The following is a 6888-nucleotide window of genomic DNA, read 5'->3' on the forward strand; positions in this document are numbered from 1 at the left end:
CTCCATAATACCATGACAACATAGATCCTAGAATCTACCTTAAACATGGTTGTTAAGCTCCATACTTCACAATGTGCCACATGATTCACTCTATGCTCTTTTAATATATGTTCATGTATTTTTGTAGAGGCCTTTAAAACAAAAGGCATGTGACCATTCTCATGCATAGATTGTGCTCTTCTTTTTATGGGCATGACTAACACAAGGAATGACTAAATTGACATACGTATTTTTGTATTTTTGTAGAGGCCTTTAATGTTCATGAATTTTTGTAGAGGCCTTTAAAACAAAGGAATCATAGATTGTGCTTCTCTTTTATGGACATGACCAACACAAGGGATGACTAAATTGACCCATATGTGTAATCTACATTCATTTCATGAGAACATACAAGATGGACATATGCAGATGAGCAAAAAATAAGCGCACATTATTTTTGACACTCATGCAAGACCCATGCATGATTCGATATACAATACATAAGAGCTTGTATTACATGCATGCCAAGTGCAATATCATATGCACTAGCTTGACTTCTTTGATGTGTCCAAGACTAGCTAGGAACCAAACCCTTGTGCTCATGATTGATGAAGTCTAATCCCAATGCATGATGACCACTTGAAGATGATATAAATGTATATTGGTCTATCACTTGACTAAGAGAGATTTATTAGAGATTTCATATGAGCATCTTCATCCAATTTTAGATTTCCCCTAATTGTGTCAAACATTGCTCTTCTAAATTTATCGAGCCATTTTGTACTATATGGACAAGAGCTCCAAAGGATAAAGGCTAAAGATACTCTTTGTTCCCGACTTAGGTATGTTTACTCACCTTATTGACATTTTATATAGTTTTTTATTGAATACAACAAACCATTTGCAAACGCATGTGGAATTGTGTACCTCCTTGCTCAACTAAACATATTCCTACGATGTTTTTTGTTGTTGTAAGAACTCATCCACCTTATGTAAGATGCTTAAACCTATTCCGATAGTGATGTTTAACATTAAAACTTCAATAGGCTATTTTTATTTTTAAAGCTGTCCACACCCTTTGTTGGGCTCAATATCATTTTCATTAGCTATTGCTTTGTTTTTCAAAGATGCCATTTAAGCCTAAAGCTATAATACAAAATGAAAAATAAGATTAGAAAGTTCAAAATATATAGACCTACAAAATGACGTTGTAACATGAATAATTAGATTACTATGATGTTGCAACTTTGAGGGAATTGTGAGCCTCGAGGCAGCACATGAAAACAAATGGGTAGCAGGATTGCAAACCTTTAGGCAGCAGAGGAGTGACATAACAATATGCAAAGATCCATGGGAAAGCTGGAAGTAGGATTGCAAACCTACAGGTAGCACAAGAAGCAAAGATTCATGGAGCAGCTTGTGCATGGAATTGTTGGCTGGATAAGCAATAGACAACAATGAATACAACTTTGAAATTGGGAACTAGAGCAATGATGAAGTCCTAACACCCAATTGCTCACATGATAGAATGAAAAAATGAGTAATTAGCAAAGACTAAAATCTGGGAATGACGAAATGAGGAGCTGACAAAATGACAAAGACTAGAATCTAGACTCCTAGAGAAGGCAGGAAGGTAGTGTGGAATCTTAAGCTAGGTTTGCCTTGAAGACAAAATTTAAGTGAAATATGAAGACAAATGGTTTGTGTTCTAAAGGCAACCTTATGCACGTCTTCTTCCTTCATCCTAGCTTGATGAGATCCTGACTTTAAATCCAATTTGCTGAATACCCTGGCACCTTTTAAGGAGTCTAACAAGTCTTCAACTCTAGGTATAGAAAACTTATTCTTAATTGTCAACTTGTTAAGGGCTCTATAGTCAATACACATCCTAAAGGTTCCATCCTTCTTTTTCACTAAAAGGATTGGACTCTGGAGCCCCAAAAGGTGAACTACTTGGTCTAATTAGACCTTTCTCTAGCAACTCTGCAACTCGCTTTTCTACCTCGTCTAGCTCCACCTTATTCATTTGATAGGGAGCTCTACATGGAGGTGAGGACCTTGGAATCAAGTCAATAGTATGATCTTCAGGTCTAGAGATAGGCAACTCATGCCGCGATCATCACTAGAAAATCAATCATCAAATTGCTTAAGAAATTCTAAATGTCGAAGTTCATGATCACTATGTTGGGGCTTCACTTCCCTAACATATATCACACTAGAACTCATTCCCTTATGCATTTCTCTTTTAGCTCTAGTATGAGATATGAATGGAATATCAAGAATATCTCGCTCACCCTTTAAGGTGATAATCGTACCTTGGTGCTCAAAGGTTACATCCATAGATGGTTGGAAATCATACCTCCAAGACTTGCCTAGGATCATATCTACTTCCTCCAAAGGAGCAACAAGGAAGTCTCTACGATCCTCATACTTTTGGATCTTGAAGAACAAGTTCTTGACTTTAGAAGTACAATGCTCTTCATTGCCTCTAAATGCACCACTAATACTCATATCTCTCAAAGGTCATTTCCTAGCCTTGACTATATTAGCCAACCTATCTGAGATAATATCACAGTTACTACCATCATCCATGTAGACGATCATACGTTGACCCCAACATACCCATGTAACTTAAATAAGTCGTGTCGACCAAAGGTGTAATGCATACTAGCATTTTTGCCATTTTTTTTATGTTCAATATTTTTACAAGGTTCACCCTCTTGCTTAGTGTGAGAGGCATACATTGGTCTTGCCCATCTTCTTCTTTAGCTCTAGAATCATAGAATCTGTGACCTGTCACCTGTTGCATCTAAAACACTTTCTTTTCTTAAACAATCTATCTCTTTCCTGAGAAGACATGAATGGAGGTTTCATACATCCACCCGGAGTAGGTTTCCGTGTTCTTTTGCCACTAATCGTTTATACTCCTACTCACCTAGGAAACTGTCGTCAATTTCGCTTGGAATTAGCTGATCGAACAAAGGATAGTGATGTTGATGCCTCATTTGTCACTTCTCTCCTTCTAGGATTGACTTTCCTTTCCGTTAGCTCGGACAATCTAATGGCGTCCTTTAACTCAGGCAGACTTAGGAGTTCCAACTCATGTCGGATATTTGGTTTAAGACCTGATAGATACTTATATAGTTTCTCCTCCTCCCTCTTCGTTGTTGTGAACTCAAGAGACAAACACCAAAATTTGGTTGTGTATTTGCTCATTGTCTCCCTATCAAATTGCTGTAGTTTCTCCCATTTAAACATTTGATTCTCCTTATACTTAAGTGGGAGAAATGTCATCTTTAATTCTTCGAAGAATTTAGATCACTCCTTGATTGGACTACTTTTCGATTAGCGTATGGACCACCGAAGTAGTACCTCCTCCTCTAAATGTGGAGTAGCTAGCGTCAACTTCTCATCTTCCGTACGATGGAGTTGTACAAAGTACAATTGGAAATAATCCAATCGAGGAGTTTCTCCGGTTGCCTAAGTCCGTCGTACTTTGGAAACTCGACTCGCTCCTTAGGATCAAACTTTCTTTTCTTAGCCTTTTCTAAAGGGTGTGCCTAGTCGTCAAATAACTTCCTTTTTAGCGTCATCTCTCTTTGAATTGTGTCACTTATTATGGTTGACGATCCTTGAAGAAATTCTTGGATTGCATTGTCTGGGTAGTGTGGAGGTGATGGTGTTTTTGGTGGAGGTTCGATAGGTGGTTGGGGGTTATTAGATATGTGAAATCTTGATTATCTTTCATGTTTTTATGAATTACAAATGGAACTAATCAGGTTTTCAATTAAGCTTCGTGGTGAGCTACAAGTATGTGAAATGAATGTAAGTGTGATTAAACAAAAATGGGAATAGTGGTAGTTCCCTACGCCCATTCGATGAAGAGCCCACTTCATGTCTTGCTTCAATAGGTTGCGACTTCTTTTGACTATGCTTCGTGTGTTACAGAGATGGCACTTCATGATGCATAAAATAGTATTTGTCTCTTTTTTAATATAAACTTTAATATTTACTTTGGGTAGAGAGGGGGGGGTAATTGGAATTTTGAACTAGGGAGGAGAAAGAAGGTGGAAGGGGGGGGTGTTTTGGGCTGTGGACACATGGGGGGGGAGTGCTAACTTTGGCACAGGTGGCAGCGCCGACATGTGGCATAAGGGATGGCATGGCTCATGGGTGATGCGCATCAACACGTGCCACGAGAGGCAGTGCGGGTCACAGGGGTGACGGGGTTGCTCGTTGTGTGCAACAACACATGCCATGCAGGGCAGGCTTTAATTAGGCAATGGCTACTCACTGCACTGTTGCGTGCCAAGCGGAGCTGCTCACTGCGCTATTGCAACCTTTAATAAGGTGGCGACTACTTGAGCGCAGGGGAGGAATAAATAGCACAGGGGAGAATGAACAGAGTGTACCACATGGCCATCGCTGAGCAGCTGAGGGCATGGTGGTAGTGTCTTTTTGGGCAGAAATGAATGCTGGCGACTTTTTTTGGGAGGGGGTATGGCTGCCATGCCAAAGACAGAGAGAATTAGACTCGCCAAAGAAAGAGAGAGAGCGTAAATTCAAATAGAGGAAGGAGAAGGAGGGGCCCCCTAGTTCCTTTGAAGTGTGTCTTCGCTTTGAATAACTTCCATTTGGCATGTCCACACAGGCAAAGGATCAAGGCTCTCTGATACCACTTGTCACGATCTTGAATGCAGGATGCTCATGTGTGCAATGATGCAGAAATTGAGAAGCATTGGCCCTCGAAATGGGGTGGAAGGAGTGCCCACATGAGTGTATTTTTGCTAGACTCTTCCTATTTACTCATTGCAAGCCACAAATCCATATGCATGCAAATGCTCATACCACACACCATGAATGATGCGCGAGGCTACAACCCCTGATGCCTTTGGGACCACATCCCTTAGGCTTACCTCATTATTCTACCCTTAGCCTATGACTCTTTTATGCCTACCATTGACTAATGCAATACCGATGCAAATACTACCCTTTCCTAGCCATCCTAGGACCTAATGCATATGTGTATACTTTATTATATCCAATTAAAATAACTGCCAGATTCCCTAGAATGATCCACTAGGATCTTATTTAATAATCATGTCATGATAGTAGTGGATTGGGTGCACCGGAGTGGAGGCTCCGTGTTGTAAACTGGCTGCTACACATTCATCTGCTTCAAGAAGTCCTCCTGTGTCTGTTGAGAAGAAGCAAAACCTAGGAGGGAGGAGAGGAGACTGAAAGTGGGAGTGGTGGGCCACATGTAGTGTGGGATGTGGTAATTGGTGAAAGTGATTGCCTGATTGCCCGATCACTTCAAAGGGGGTGGGGGGCCTATCAAAGGCAAGCAAGCATACAACTCCTCCTCCATTGCTATTGAGTTCAATAACAAGAGGCTGAGGGACAACCAATCCAATATAGAGCTGGAGAGGGGCACTTTTAGGCACTCCAGATTGTCTCCATCATCATCAATTTGCAAAACATTGAAGAATTGGGCGGGCATGTAGGATAGATGCTCACAACGCTATTCTAAAAGCCAGATATAATTCGTACATTTGCCTACGTGCTATAGCAGATTGATGGACTATCTCTTATCTAAGTTCTATGTGGGTTGTGCTTTGCAATGGCTTTTGTCCATCCATTACTTGCAATACAATCGATAGTACCGTGAAGATCAAGTTCCATAGTTAAAAAGGGTGTTTTGAGTCTCTACAATCATTCCCATATGATTCGTTAATGCTTATGTGCTCGTATTTGTACATTTTCACTTCTAGCGCTCTTGTGTTTAAAGACTTCAGCTTGCGACAATCGGGTGTTTTGTAGATTTACAAATGAGTTTGTTTCAATGGATAGGGTGCCAAAACCTTACAACTTCTTGCTAATGAATAGACCAAGATGAGAGATGGGGAGACAGAGGACGAATGGAGAGAGACCAAGAGGGGTGCAGCCTCGAATCTAACTGTTTTCCATCCAACGGCATATAGTCATCCATTTAAATCTAAGGGCTCTAATTCCTTCTATGGTCCTAACCAATTAGCCTCGTTAATATATTATAGATTGTTGAGTGAATATCTTTGTGATTTTCTTTTGAGTTCTCTTTAGTGTTTATTGTTGAGAAGTTCTTGTCTTGAGTGTCTTTTTGTCATCTTGTTATTTTTGACACTCTATTTTGGATTCTGACAAATGGTGTAGATCTTTGATACGGGTCCATGTCAATTGCTAGCATTTGTTAGACTCTAATGAGCTCTTGTTTGACTATAATGAGCTCTTATCTTAAGTCTTGTTATCCCACTATTTGTTTTTGCCCACCATGAAATAAGTTTGTTCTTTTGATCCTACTCTTTTGTTGTAGTTGTTGTTTGAGCTATGCCATCTGTTGTTGCCAAACATTTTAGAATTCATGCATTAGGTGTACTTGCTCTTAGAAAACCTCCTTGAATTGCTGTAGATCTTGTAGTCGGTCTATTCCTTTTTGTTCTTGTTTCTTGAATGAATAAAATTGGCCCTTGATGATTTTGATATGATTGTTCCATCTTTTTATTTGTCCTTGAAAATCCTTTGGTGTATGGGCAAGATGTAATTCCTCTTCCATGGTTGGCATCCATATTTGAGACTTATCAGAGAGAATACTTTATGTAGAATTATTGTACTCAAAGAGCTTGGGTGGTAAAGATGTTATTGAATGCCACATCCCAATTTTATCGTTGGATAGATGTGTGTTAAATGCTTTCGGTGCTGTCCTTTCGATTGCATCCCCCCTGTTTGCAATCTGCTTTTGTCAGGCTTGATTTGGGGTTATCCATTGACTGTACACTCACTATACCTTTTTTAGCTCCTTTCTTCTTCTTCTTTTTTGCATGCTAGTCAACCTTCCATTGAGCACATGTTCTTGATAGGTGATTCTTTTGG

The sequence above is a fragment of the Dipteris shenzhenensis genome, chromosome 1 (genome assembly GCF_047967505.1).
Source record: "Dipteris shenzhenensis isolate YYH24624 ecotype China chromosome 1, Dip_SZ_1.0, whole genome shotgun sequence".
Classification (NCBI taxonomy): domain Eukaryota; kingdom Viridiplantae; phylum Streptophyta; class Polypodiopsida; order Gleicheniales; family Dipteridaceae; genus Dipteris; species Dipteris shenzhenensis.